Genomic DNA, 15,715 nt, shown 5'->3' on the forward strand with positions numbered 1-15,715 from the left:
GAAATCAAGGTGTTAGCAGGGTCGATTTCTTCTCAGGCTCTCTCGTTGGCTTTAGATGGCCGTCTTCTCCCTGTGCCTTTGCATGCTCTTGCCTCTGGGTGTGTCTGTGTCCTAATCTCCTCTTCTTATTAGGACACCAGTCAGATTGGATTAGGGCTCACCCATGTGAACTCATTTTTCCTTAATTACCTGTTTGAAGACCCTACTCCCAATACAGTCACATTCTGAGATACAGGGGTTAGGACTTTAACGCATGAACTTTGGGAGGACATGATTCAGCCCACAGCGCTGTGCAATCTTGTAAAATCTTGTGAAGAAACTCACATTTATGAAACTGAAAATAAAGCCCCAGTGAAACACAGTTTGAAAAGTACAAGAATATTGGGAAAAGGATGGGATGAAGAATCAAATATACTGAAATTCAAATCCAGGCTGGGTAATTTATGGCCATGTGACATGGTCAAGTCACTGAAACTACTGAGCCTTAATTTCTGGTCTGTAAAATGGGATAATAGTTTTTAATTACAACAGAGGCTTGCATTTATAAAATTTATAAAAATAAACCCATGTGACAGTTGCCAAATGATACAAGTTGCTAAGCCTTCATTCTTGGTCTTTAAAAAGGAGACAATCACGTTTGTCTTGCATGATTGAATTTACATAAAATGCTTAGTCTAGCGCACGCTTCATCAGTATATTCCGCAAATCGGTAGGTATTATGATGACTAAATAAAATAATAAAATGGGGCTCACAATATGAACCTCAAAGTATTGTCGTGAGATTAAATAAGCTGGCATTTGTAAAGATTTTAGGACAGTATCTGGGATGTAGCAAGTGCAGTGTAAGTTTCTGTTAAATAAGAACATAGTTTAAAATAGGGATATTACTGGTATTGTGTCCTAGATAGTTAGATAGTTCTACCAAGATGTCCTGCGGACACCTCAAATCCAGCATATCTAAAATCAAGCAGTGAGGGAGCATAGGAGACTGAGCACAAACTCTTGCAGACTTCTTGAACACAGCTGTAAAATTAAACTAAAAATAGTCTGCCTGTCCAAACTTTGCTTTGATGATGAATTGCAACTATGTAAACGTCTTAGGGCAGCACCTGGAACAGAGTAGGTGCTCAGTAAATTTTAGTTCCCTGGAAAGTTAATAGCGTTTCACTTCCACATAGTCATCCAAGATGGAAATCTCTTTGACTTCTGCATTTCCCTCATTGAATGGGTGTTAACTGTATTCTCTTATTTCCTATTTTCTTGTTGCTCTGGCTTGGGGCCTTGCTGACTGGGGATAGACTGCCCCTCCCAGGGCTAGCCATTTCTTAGAGATAGCAAATGATTTGCCCTAGAGCACATCTTTCATATGCAAACTAACCAGTCAAAAGCTTCTACTCTGAACCACCTCCTGTATCTGGCTTTTATATTCTAGGAGGCAATCTTTCCCTGCCCTAATCATCACAGGGCCAGGTACCAGACAACTAGAGAAAGTCCTTGTACCCCAGAGCCTGCGGAAATTATTCAAACCAGCCTATCCTAAGCCTGCTTACCCTTTCTTTCCTTGCGTTTCCCACAGAAACCACATTAATGGCTCCTGCCCTTGCCCCTTCTGCCTCCTGACAGACCCTGCACTCCTTCCCCATGTGGCCCTGCACGGTGTGGCGTGCCCCCTCCTCTTGGGAAATGTGAGCAACAAACCATATTTTCAATGGCAATCATCTCCTGATCTGTTGGTCTCATCACACCTGAATAATAAGACCTTCATTTTAAAACAAAACATTCTACCAAATCCTAGAGATTTTACCTATAAAATAATTCTCAAATGTCTTTCTTCATTTCTATTAGCGTTACCATTAAACATATCCCTTGGCGAGGTTAGTGCACTACATTGTTGATGGGGTTCAGGGCAGGCCGCTCCAAGATCTGCCACTCTGGTATGCGGATTATTTCAAGCTGAAGACAATAAAGGCTCAGAAGAATCATGAAGGATATTTGACCTTCCCCCAAACTGCCTAAAAGAATTTAAGATAAGAGGCCTGTCCCCAGGACAGGACAACACCATAGATAACTCTGGGTATGGATAGACTGGGAGGGTCCTTGCTAAGCCCATTCTTATCAAAGTTCTGTTTACCAAACATTTACATCTGTAAGGGAAATCTCCATTTGTAAAGGTATCTCCCCCTCTGTACTGAGAAGAGGAGGGTGATGACCTCATCTCTAGAAACTTATCAATGCAAAAGGTGAGGCCTTAAATCTGTGTAATAACTTTACTCTTGTTTACTGTGCTTTTCTGGCAATCTCCCATAGCTGACTACCCCCACTCCCAACATCCTCCTTTGTTTTTACCTGAATCTATTTAAGAGAACCTCTGCCATTTTGTTGAGTTACCCAGTGGGTCTCTCCCTTATATACATGTTATCAAGCTTTGTTTGATTTTCTCCTGCTATTTGGTCTCATGTCAATTTTATTTGTAGCCCAGCCTGAAAGAACTCAGAGTGGGCAGGGGTGAGTCTTCCTCCCTTTCACTGTTAACGGGTCTCCCAGTGTCTAGACTCATCTCTTCTAATGTCTCAACTCTTCTAATCCATCCTCTATCCTGAAATCAAAGCAATCTTCCTAAACTGTGAATGGAATTACCTCATGCCATGTTAATAATATTCTGGGGCTTGTATTGCCACTGTGCGCACACACACACACACATACATACACACACACACACACACACAGAGTCCATCGCCTAAGAAAGAGAAATAAACGTGTGTGCTGTTTCAGGCCAGACATAACTAGACTCCATTAATAGGACACAGCACGTAAGTGAATAGAGTAATACAAATATGTAATGGTGCAAATACTCTTTCTTCCCATCACCGGAAAGAAAAACCCTTTGATGGTCAAGATGAGGCCTAAAAGAAAGGGTTCAAGGGGCCGGCCCGGTGGCATGGTGGTTAAGTTCATGCACTCCGCTTTGGCGGCCCGGGATTCACAGATTAGGATCCTGGGCATGGATGGACATGCCACTTATCAAGCCATGGTGGCATCCCGTTTACAAAATAGAGGAAGATGGGCACAGATGTTAACTCAAGGCTAATCTTCCTCACCAAACAAAACAAAAAAAAAAGAAAGAAAGGGTTTAAAACGATCTCCTAGACTATGTTTCTTAAGATGTTAATACATGTGTTTTATAGAAGTTTTCCTGGAAAATTTTCCAATCTATGACTGGAGAATTCCTGAGAGTGTCTTGTAAAGATGCTTCCTTTTCATGGAATTAACACACTACTATCTAGTAACCTTAATCAAAGATATCTCAGTTCTGTGTACTTCTTCTAGAAGATAGGCCATATGTATCAATTACAAAAGAGAATTGTTAAGCCTTCAGTTATCAAATCTTATTTGCTTTTGTTGATGGACCTACCATTGCCATGTTACAATGAGGTAAGACAGTGGTGATGAGTTACCATCCTGGGCCCATGGTTTCCACTGAAATGTAGTAATAATTACGCCTTAGGCACACAGTAGTAGAGACTGGGCCAAGGGCATGGGAAGTGACTTAGTTTTCCACTCCATGTGGAGCAAGTTCAACTCCGGACCTATAATCATTGAGTCAATGGAGGACTCCCATCTTCACCAGAGTTCCTGAAGAAATGTCTCATTTGATTTGGCAGGTACTGCATATTCAGTAAGAAATATAGGAAGGACAAAACTGACCTGTGTTAAGTTAGGCCAATTGCGGTATCAACCTCCAAATTTCAGTGACAACACAATAAAAGTTTATTTCTTGCTCATGAAATGCTTAGTGAGGATATTCCTAAGTGGAAGTACTTCAAGACTGATTCAAGGATCCAGGCTGCTTGTATTTCATTATGGTCCTGTATTCAATATGCAGCTTCTAAGTTTGCCACAGAATCTGAAAAGAACATGGGGAAGATGCACTGATACTTAACTACTTCTATTCAGAAGTAACATGTATCATCTCTGCTCTCACTCCATTGGCCAGAGCTAGTCTCAAGACCACACCCAATTGCAAGGACCCTCTATCTCTTAAGCTTCAAGCCTCCTACCCTGACCCAAAATTCACATACACCCACACAAACACACACACGCAGGTCACCGATGAGTACCGCTCCACAGCACCAATTCTATACTGTGGAATGGGAACACAAATCTTTGTTGATCAGTAGATTATCTGTGCCACAACCTTAGCATCCTATAATATCAATTTCATGGTAATATAAATAAAATAATAAGAGTGAACAATCACAACCTAGCCTGGCTCAGAGAAGAAAGGCCTCCTTAGTTCAGCATGTTCAAGAACCAAATCTGATTCTACCCAACAATTCTAAGTTTCACATTTTTTCATGTTAGCACCTCTCAAATCAGAATGTGTCTCATAATTGACAATACATTACAATTATAACGGGCAGAGTTTGTTTTTTCTGTCTCAGTGGCAAATAAAGTAATGGAATATCTTACAATCGGTGGTATCTTATATTCAATGAAGAACAGTTTGTCACTAAGAGGACAAAAAAACACAGACTCCATTCAAGTAAATAGAGAAAACAAATGGTTAAACAGAAAGAAAGAAATTTGTTTCCTAAGGACTCCTTAGAACATGTACTAGAGTAACGTGTATTTTACATCTACAAAGGGAAATAGAGTACTCAATTTTTCCTAACTTTTTTGATCCATACAACTCTCTCTTATTTTTGGATACCTGTTATTAGTTTTGTATCCATTAACATTCCATCAACCAAGGTTCCTCTGATGTATAGTACAGAAAATGCTGCTCTTAAGCAGAAGCATAAAGGGTATTCCTCTGGCACCTGGTGACCCAATTCCTGGGTCTAAGGCTAGGTCCTCATGTTAAGTACTGCCCTGTACGTCTCAGTATTTTTCTCCCAAATACCCCTAGTACTAGGGGCAAGTGAGTGCACCCCCACAGGGGCTATCAAGGCAAACAGCCTACGTAGTGCCTACTCCTCCCCAGCCTGAAATGTGTATGATGTTTCCTGCGTTATTGAAAAATTACTTTGAAATTCCCACCTCTGTATTGTCTATTAGAATGGAAACTCCATGAGGGTAGAAGCTTTGTCCAATGTTCACATATATGAATGAATCAACAAACAATATGTCTGAATTTGTTTTTGATATGTAGCTGGTATTTTAGAGTATTTGTCAACTTTCCGTACTGGGTAAGGTGACTCTCTTATAAGATATTTGGTGATGAGTCTGGGGCTTTTCTTGTACTTTCCTACCTCCTACCTCCTACCTCCTGGAGGTACATGTGTCCCAGGGTAAGCAACACAGAGAAGTATGGAGTCATAGCAAGTGGACCAGGATGAAAATCCTTGTTGTAGTAAAGATCATGCCTTTTCCTGGAGTAGGAAAATCCTGTTGGTCTCTTTCAGTCATGAACCTGTGGCAGAGGCTGGTTCATTATGGCCAAGAGAGTCTTCCCTCTGTTCTGTCTCCCTACTCCCCCATATTGCTCAGTGAATCTCTGCTGGTCCATTTAGACCCTGGAAAAGAATGGTGTAATATATAGAGGGCTATATTTAAAAATATTTAATTATCCAGGTTACTTCCTGGCATCATCATTTCCTGGTAGGTGAATTATCTTTAAATCACTGGGTTTCCTTAACTATATAATGGAAATAATGCTGTGGCCTAATTAATAATATTATTTTAGGGTTAAATGAGACAATGTATGAGGACATACTTGTAAATGTTACAACTTTACACAAATGTTGACTATCATTCATTCATCCATTCACCAAATATCTACTGAGCATTTAACATCTGCCAGGCACTGTCCTAGGCACTAAGGATACAGCAGTGAAAAAATCAAACACCCTGCTCACACAGAGCTCATGTTCTAATAAGGAGAGAGCGAATAGCAATTATAAATAAGTACATTACAGGGTATGTTAGCAGATGGTAAGGTCTGTGGGTGAAAAATTAAAAGAAAGTCAAGGAGATGAAGAGTGGTAAACGGTACTGAGGTTTTAAATATAGCGGTCAGTATAGGCCTCACTAAGAAAGTGACATTTTGAGCAAATTCTGCCAGCCGTGTAAATATCTGGGAGAACTTTCCAGTTAGAATAGTGGTTCTTAACTAGGGTTCTCAGCAATTTTGCTCCTTGGGGACATTTGGCAATGTCTGGAGACATTTTTGGTTGTCATAACTTGGGAGCAGGGAGTGTTGCTACTAGCTTCCAGTAAGTAAAGTTTAGAGATGCTACTAAACATCCCACAATGTACAGGACAGGCCCCCATCCAAAATATTAATAGTGCCAACGTTAGGTAACCCTGAGTAGAGGGATAAGCCAATGCAAAAGTCTAACAGCAGGAAATTGCCGGAACCAACAAGGAAGCCGGTGTAGAGAGGCACAGGTGGCCATCTCGATCACTTATGGCATTGTACGCCATTGTGAAGACTTTGCGTCTTCTTGATACCCACCCTAGCCTTCCCAGGCAGGCATCTTCACTCTCTTCTCAGTGCTTCCACAGCAGCCATCTGTCGTGCTCAAGAGGGATTGATTGTTTGCCTCTCTCACTAGGCTTTCAGCAAACTGATGACAGCAGTCAAATCTGGTCCATCTCTGTACACTCCATGCCTATCACAGTGCCCAATACCCAGTAGGAGCTCAATGCATGTTGGTTGCATCAATGATTTTCATAATACCTTTGGATGATAATGGCAGTTGATTTGATTTTCATTTCGTATACAGGCTAATAGCCAGCCCTGATGGTCTAGTGGTTAAGATTTGGCGCTCTCACTGCCATGACCCAGGTTCGTTTCCTGGTCAGGGAAACACACCACCCGTCTGTTGGTTATACTGTGGCGGCTGCAGGATGCTGTGATGCTGAAAGCTATGCCACCAGGATTTCAAATACCAGCAGGGTCACCCATGATGGCAGGTTTCAGTGTAGCTTCCAGACTAAGACAGACTAGGAAGAAGGACCTGGCCACCCACTTTCAAGTGTTCCACTCTGCTGGACCCACGGTTGCTGGCACTAACTCGATGGCACTAACAACAATAAATACAGGCTAATAAGATCCAAGAGAGGACACATTGTGTCTGTTGCATCCACATATGTAGCCCCAATGGCTGGTCAGTACCAGGTACATAATAAGTGCTCAATAAACGATCAAATAAAAGAAAGAGTAGAGGATATACAATCAGTCCTTCCCTTGATTGCTGGTCAGTCAGATTTCTCCACTTCTTAGCAACTTGTCTTGAAAAAGAGAAAGGAGAAATTGAAAAGGAGTACCTGTCTTTTTTTCTAGAAGGCAACCTATGACAAAACACTTTGAGCTGGTATCTGACGCAACCCTGTGCTAGACTAGGAGGTCACATTATAGCACATCACTGTGGATAGCACATGCTTGCGTAAGCCAGGGCACATATCTTTGGGAGGAAAAGGGTAAGAACATGAGTAAATAAATGTTATTTGTCAACTAGGTGGTGGACTCTACAAGTACCTCTCCTTTTCTCCTTTCTCCCACACTAGAGGAATCTGGGAATCTGGAGATGATGAGATGAGGAAACAGTGAACAAATATGCAAACTGGCCAAACACACAAGGGGTACTGAAAAGTATCCAGTGAATGCTTTTCTTGAGGGTAAAGAGATACCCTCTTGAGGGTAAAGAGACTCTACGGATTCAATCCGTAGAGTCCAAAGAGTGGTACAGGATTTGGATTGACATTTCTAGTAGAATTAACTTATCTCATGCACTCTCCACAGGTCCCCAGCTTTATCCCTAGCCTTTGTGAGAACCCTACTTATGAGCCATACCTTCTACTGCGGAAAGTGTCATCCCCAACCCCTGTTCCCGTGTGCTGTCCCCCACCCCTGCAGACACTTGGTCCCTAACCATTCTCCTGCTTCCAAAGTCCAGTCTTCTGCTTCCAGTCTGTTCTGTTAGCTACAGACTTCAATATCAGTTGTTAGTTTTTCTCTGCTTGGCTTGGTGTTGTTGATAGGTAGCTAAAAGGGGAATCTACAGATCCTAAGGAGAAGAGCGTGGGACAAAGTGGGACATTGTGAAATGGCCACCAGATGGGGGGGGCCTAAAATAAAAATAGACCAAAAATATGGATACTTACATGGTGAAGGTGAAACTCTTTTCAACCAATTATTTTATATTTTATGCTTCTATAAGTACTTGCCTCCTTTCCTGTTTTGAGTCAAAACGGGAAAAATATTAAAAAAAAAACATTTCCTAGCGACCTGGTTTTAGAAGGTTGAGGCTCCAGGAAGCAGGAAGATGCAGAGAGAAAGAGAAAAATAAAAGTTTGATGTGACATTGTGGAAAGGGATTGTGCTTGGGGTAACATAAAAATATGTTTAGAATACTAAACATAAGTATGCTTCTATTTCGACTCTGCTCTTTTGTTCCATGCTGAAGGGACCATGCCTTTTTCATCTTTGACTCTTCTAGACCTTAGCACAGGGAACTGCTCAGAGAAATACCCATTTATTGTCTCCTGAATGACTCAATAAAGGAATAATCTCAATGACTTGGCATGGAACAATAACTGAAATGCATGGGCTATGCCTTCAAGTAAAGTCTGTGCTTCTAATACTTCATAACTTCCTGGCAGCGTGACTTCAACCAAGTTACTTAACTTTGATAAGCCTTAGCTTCCTTCTCTGTACAATGCTTCCTGTAAGGAGGAAATGAGACAGTGTAGGCTAAGACCATGACAACTTTAAGATTTATTATTTTGATTTATGTTAATACATGATGGAGATTTCTCATTGCTCACGGAAGAGTAGCACTCAATGCACCTATCTGACCACAGACAGCTTATTCTCAGTTGATTTCTTTTCTTTCTTTCTTTCTTTTTTTTTTTGTGAAGATGATCAGCTCTGAGCTAACATCCATGCCAATCCTCCTCTTTTTGCTGAGGAAGACTGGCCCTGAGCTAACATCTGTGCCCATCTTCCTCTACTTTATATGGGACGCCGCCACAGCATGGCCTGTCAAGGGGTGCATCGGTGCATGCCCGGGATCCGAACCCCAGGCCGCCAGCAGTGGAGTGCGCGCACTAAACCGCTATGCCAGGGGGCTGGCCCTCCATTGATTTCTTAATATCTTATGTCTTTGGGTCACTTGGATTTTCTCACAACTTGAGAAGATGCAGAGTAAATGACTGATGGATCTCCTATTACTTTGTATGTTGGGTTTTAATTGCCACAAGCCGTTTCCTTCACCAAAGGAGCACATGACATCCTAACCAGGACTATTGGAATTGAGTGTGAAAAGGAGGGGGTGATTCAGGGTGTTTGGGGAAAAAACGTGTCTTCCAAGACTTCAGGCTCAGCTCAAAGCTGATCTCTACCTAGTTCTCTGGTTCCTTCTTCTGCCTCCCCTACTCCCAGCCCCACCCACTCACACATACCAGGTTAAAGTGATGTTGCTTTCCTCTGAATTTCTTTAGAAATAGTGTCCTAGCCCTTATGCTTATTAATCTGTTTCGAAAGGCCTTTTGTCATAGTTCACATCCTTCCCAAACCAAGACAGGAACCTTACTTTGCACATATATGTTTTCTATATAGCACTTCATCCTGCAGTAAAAATCAACTAATGAAAGGAAGGAAAAAAGTAAGGGTCGAAAGAACAGAAAGGAAGGAAAAATAAAGGGAGGGAGGGATAGGGAGGGAGGGAAGGAGGAGAGTGGGAGGGAGGGAAGTAAATGAATAGACTTGATAGCAGAATAAATTTTTAAAAGTAAAGTTTGGAAAACTATCCATAAAATAACTCCCCCAAACAAATTAAAATTATTTGACACAACAATAAAACACAATGTGAAGCTCAAAAGTGATATAATTAAAAAAGAAAAAAATCTTCATTCGCTAAGAAGTGAAGTGAATACTCTCTCTATTTCCTTCTAGTAAGGTGCTCTGGAACTCCACAGTCAGGTCTGTACAGTGAAGGCCACGGGCCCAGCTGCCTTGGGGCCTCTCAATAGGCATTTGCTTCTTTTCCACCAACTACAAGCCTTTGCTTCTGCCTCTGTCCCAGTTCAGCTGGAGAACACATGCTAGAGGATTGGCCATTCTAAAATCTCTCTTCTACACTTGGTGGGTAGTTTCCATGGAGGTCTCTCATTCCTGTCAAATTCCTTCACCTTTAAATGTGCTGAGAAGTGAGTTTGAAATTAGACTCAGAGCCATATGGCAAAGCTGAGGGGCAGCATATGGTTGCTGACTCCTCAATGCTGACCTATAGCATCTTTAAGCTCACCTTCTCTCTCTCTTTACACAGGAGGCAGGGATAGGGTCAGAGTTCTGTATTTTGAATTGCTCTGTCCTTCATGTGGGAAAATGAGACCCATACTACAGCATCCATGTTAAAACTTGTTTTAGTTTTCCTGGTCATCATGGCGGTAGAGTGCAGAGAAATATCTATACTCTTACTTGTGATCAATGAGAAATAAATTGTTAAGGATAAAGATTCAGTCTTGGAACTTGAACTATGGTCTGTCCAATAGAAATGTGACTTTAAGTCAACCTAACTAGGTCTCACCTGCAGATTTGGGTCATGTCAGCGTCAACTGCAATTGGGGATAAATCAGTTCCAAGGATTAGGGAGCATACTGCTAAACAGGTAATACAGTGAGATGACAAGTGGAGAGAAGAGTTCTGTGGTCAAAGCATGGAAGCTAATAATTTTTTAACAAGCTGAAAGACTTGAAAAGAAGTGAGTACAGAAGAAAAGTGGAGAGTCAACTGCAAAGAATCGAAAAGAAAGAATAAGCAACCACTAATTCACTTTCTGTCAGTATAGATTTACCTATTCTGGACATTTCATATAAATGGAATCATATAATATATGGTATTTTGTGACTGGCTTCTTTCACATAGCATACTGTTTTCAAGGTTCATCCATGTTGTAGCATGTATCAGTACTTCATTCCTTTCTTATGGCCAAATAATATTCTATTATATGAATATACCACAAATTGTTTTTCCATTCATTAGTTGATGAACATTTGGTTTATTTCCACATTTTGGCTATTATTAATAAGATTGATATAAACATTTGTGAACAAGTTTTTGTGTGGGCATGTTTTCATTTCTCTTGGGTATATATCCAGGAGTGGAATTGCAGAGTAATATGGTAACACTATTTTTAATCATTTGGGGAACAGCTAGGCTGTCTTCTACAGTGACCATTTTACATTCTCGCCAGCAGTGTATTAGGGTTCAAACTTTTGCACATCCTCACCAACACTTGTTATTATCTTTTTATTATATCCCTCCTACTGAGTGTGAAGTGGTATCTCACTGTGGTTTTGATTTGCATTTCCCTGATGATTAATGACATTAAGAATCTTTTCAAGTGCTTATTGGCCATTTATATATCTTCTTTGGAGAAACATCTATTCAGGTTCTTTGTCCATGTTTTAATTGTGTTGTTTTTTTATTACTGAGGTGTAAGTGTTCTGCATATTCTAGATACTAGTCTCTTGTCAGATATATGATTTGCAAATATTTTCCTACCGTTCTATGGGTTTTATTCACTTTCTTCATAGTGTCTTTTGAAGCAGAAATGTTTTCAGTTTTGAAGTCCAAATTATCTATTGTTTCTTTTGTTGTTCATGCTTTTGGTGTTGTATCTAAGAATCCATTGCCAAATCTGAGGTCATGAGGATTTATCACTATGTTTTCTTACAATAATTTTATAGTTTTAGCTCCTGTATTTAGGTCTCTGATTCATTTTGAGTTAATTTTTGTATATGGTGTAAGGGAAGGATTCATTCTTTTCATGTGGCTATCCAGTTTTCCCACCGCCATTTGTTGAAAAGACTAATCTTTTCCCATTAAATGGTCTTGGCATTCTTGTTGAAAATCAGTTGACCATGGACACATGGGCTTACTTCTGAATTTTCAATTCTATTCTCCTATCAATCTATATATCCATCTTTATGCCAAACCACACTGTCTTAATTACCATTGCTTTGCAGTAAGTTTTGAAGAAATGCCAGACCTTCAACTTTGTTCTTCTTTTTCAGATAGTTTCAACTCATAGATCTCTTGAAATTGCATGCAAATTTAAGGATCAGCTTGTCAATTACTACAAAGAAGCCAGCTAGGATACTGATAGGGATTTCCTTGAATCTGTAGATCAATTTGGGGAATATTGTCATCTTATCAATTTTAAGTCTTCCAATCCATCTAACAATCTAGTGATTGCTTCATTTCAGTTATTACACTTTTCAACTCAAGAACTTCCATTTGGTTCATTTTTCTAATTCTCTGGCCTATGGTTTAGCCTATATCTCCAATCAATCTACCAATGTCTTCCCAATTGCTGTTCATCACAATCTCCACTGTTTTTGAGAGAGCTCTTAAACTTGAAATTCTCCACAAGCTTTTTTAAGTCAGTTCCTTTGGGAAGAGATTAGGAACTATCTGTTTCAAGGCCTGCTACTTCCCCTAGGCAAAATCTCTGAGACAGGGCTCTGAAACTGGGTGTTGGGACAACACCATGCTTCTCTCTGAGTGATACCCCTCACTTTAGGAGCTGACTGCTCAGTGGAGCAACAGTAATGTTAGGTCTTTTCTGCTTGCCTCTCCTGGCATGGAACCACTGCCTTACAAGCTGGGACAAGGGAGATTGGCTTCTCAGTATTCTCAGTGGTGCATGCCCAAGGTAGAGCCTCCAACCCATTAGTGGGGGCTGAGCAGAAGAAGGGAGCAGTCACCGTTTGGCTGTACTCACACGGAACCTGGCCTCAGCAACAGGTAGCTGAGAACAGGATGAGAAACGCTGACATACTGCTCCCCTGGAATATAACCCCTCTAACTGGGAGCCAGGGGGGAGATAGAGTTCTGTATTACCATCAGTCTAGAGTCCGAGTGAGCTGAGGAGAGTGGAGAGTGAGTGAGTCTTGGTTTAGATACCACAGATTCTCACTAGTCCTACCGAGTTAGTAGATTTTCTTGAATGAATATTTCTTCATTTGCTATATGCCCTTTGGACCATTTCCAGAGACTTTGAATTTTTTTTTTTAATAATTTTTACCAGTTTCTACAGGGAGTATGTCTACAAAGCTCCTCATGCTGTCATGCCAGAAGTGGAACTCAAAAGTAGGTAATTTTTGTACTGAAGTTAATATCTGAAAATAAGGCCAATAATCTTAGCACAGGCAATGGGTAAGAAGAACAATGAAGAGAAGGTAAGTGGGGCATAAAGACAGGAAAGAGGAAGATCAGTGAGAAAGGCACATAATGGAGGGAAAAATGACAGAAAGAAGACAGAAAAAAACAGTGCCACCTTGACTATATTTGGTCAACGGCCGTATTTGACCCAAGTTGGGTCAGATTGAACTTGAGTGTGGAGCAACTGCCTTAATGTTGATATTGCTCACTCTGGCCCTTCATCACCTCCTGACTTACCTTCCAACATCACCCAACTATTCCATGCGTTCATGTGTCAAGGTTCCTAAAAGGGATCCTGAATTCTTGTAAAAAATTATGCTTTTCCACCTTCTGTCTCAATATCTATAAATATTCCTTATCCTTGAAGGATCAGCTCAAATGCCACCTCCTCCAGAAAGCATCCCATTATTTACCCAGAGCTACCTTGATGTCTGTTCTCTCCATTCTCTGATCTTTTCTAAACAATTTACTTGTATCTCTTTTGTGAAATTATCATTTTTTCCTCCCCTCCAGGGTTCTTTTGCTCCTGCTTATTCCCAAATCTAATCCTCTGAGATACCCTCAGAGATCTTTCGGGTATGTTTCTCTTTTCTTATATTAACCAGGGTAAACTTACAATCAATAAACCTAATCAATACAGATATATAAATTTTTAAAAATTGTGAAGGGAGATTGGCACAATGATCTGCTCGTAGTTAGTCTTCAATCTGTCAAATAAATGAATAACATTGAATGAATGAATTCAATAAATCAATGTCAGAAATAATGAAATGTACATATTATCAGACTGGAAAACTAAGAAAAGCAACTCAGTAACCTTGTGGAGAATGGAGTAAAGAGAGCACAGAGAAACCAGGATTCTATTCTTCATGGCTCTGTCGCTAAAACTTGCTATGTGATCTTGAGCAAAGCACCCACGTGTCTACTTCAATTACTTCATCTCTAAAGGTGGGAGGTATACTAAGTTTTTTTCCTGCTCAGAGTTTCTGGTATACTATCCAAAGAGGCCTATGATAAAACAAAATTGAAATGGTGACAAATTCCCAGCTAATTTTAAATGTAAGAACAAGACCATTTTTTTTAACTAAATAAAAAAATATAAAGAGATGACTGTAGTTATATGATGCAATACACTCCACTTCAGCTTCCAAAAGAACATTTCCTTCTTCCTCCTTCAATTACACAATCAACTCAAACAAAGAGCCTATAACTTAGAAATGTTTATTTTTAACAAAGAGAGAACACTGGACATAACATTACAGTTTGGAAAATCTTCTCTTTCCAGAGTTTTCGGCCTAGATAATTGGATCAGCCTCATCTCACAAACACTGCTAGCTCCCAAGTCTATGGAGAAATCTGGTTTCAAATTGGTGCTCATATCTGCGAGGGACCTTAACATCTCAATTAAATAGTCTACATCAGACCAAGAAGAGAAGAAAATGAAAAGGTGAACTGGATAATGCTGGGAGGAAGGAAATTCGGTTCCTTCACTGCACAAAACATAATCTTCATGTAAGCACAGGTTGTCAGAAATTATCAGGTCCAAATAGAAACATATAAGACTACAATAACAAATAATTCAACAAAAAGTATAAAGTTTCTCCATGGAAGATTGAAATTTCAATATCTAACTATACAAAGGAAACTGAGACAGAATGGACTTCTTCCAGATGGCAGAATGCATCACTCTGGGTTTACAATAAAGAATCCTCCAAATTAGGCCAGACTTCTTAACAATTCACCAGCAGATATCTCTGTCAAATGTCAAGAAGATATTGGAATCCCACTGACATCAAGAAGAGAAGATACTTCCTAAGGATGTGCCAGGGATATGGATTCATCATATCAAAAATCAGACCTTCAGGAAACATTTTCATCTAGAGTGTGTTCTCTGCTCAGAAGTCATGTGGCATTATCTATCAAAGGAAGAACATACTTCTAAGGAGAAGGGGAAAAAGTTGTAATCTTGCCTTGAAAATAATTCCCTCCCCAACCAGTTAAGCAACATTCCTTAAACCTTTGATAAGTGGTTATGGTCAAATTTGGGAATAGTAAACAGTGAGGACTGGATAACAATTCATATAGCAAATTTATTCCACTTGGGTGAACACAGTGGTAGAATGGAAATGGAGCATATTTTGGATGCCAGTGAATTTGAGTTTGAATCTCTGCTTCATAATTTGCCAATTGTGTAACTTTGGGCCACCACTCTATCTCCATCTATGAGAGGGGATAAAAATACTTTTCTTATGAGGTCAAAGGATAAAATGAAAAAATAACATGGAAAACTTTTAGTACTAATGCCTGGTACATAGTAGGTGTGCTAAGACATTTAAAATGTCATCATTTTCATTTTTATATTCTTCCAATTACAATTGAGAGTTATCTGTGCCCTTAATTTTCTTCTCGGGGTGCTATTGGTAGAACTGGACCAAATAATGGTGTTGATCCATAACTGAGACTGTCTTGACCACTCCTCTGCATCCTGTTTAGCATTCTCTTTAGCTTGAATGTATACTTGGCCAGTGGTATTAGGGTTAG

The sequence above is a fragment of the Ceratotherium simum genome, chromosome 29, assembly GCF_057802395.1.
Source record: "Ceratotherium simum simum isolate JZ-2026a chromosome 29, ASM5780239v1, whole genome shotgun sequence".
NCBI lineage: Eukaryota > Metazoa > Chordata > Mammalia > Perissodactyla > Rhinocerotidae > Ceratotherium > Ceratotherium simum.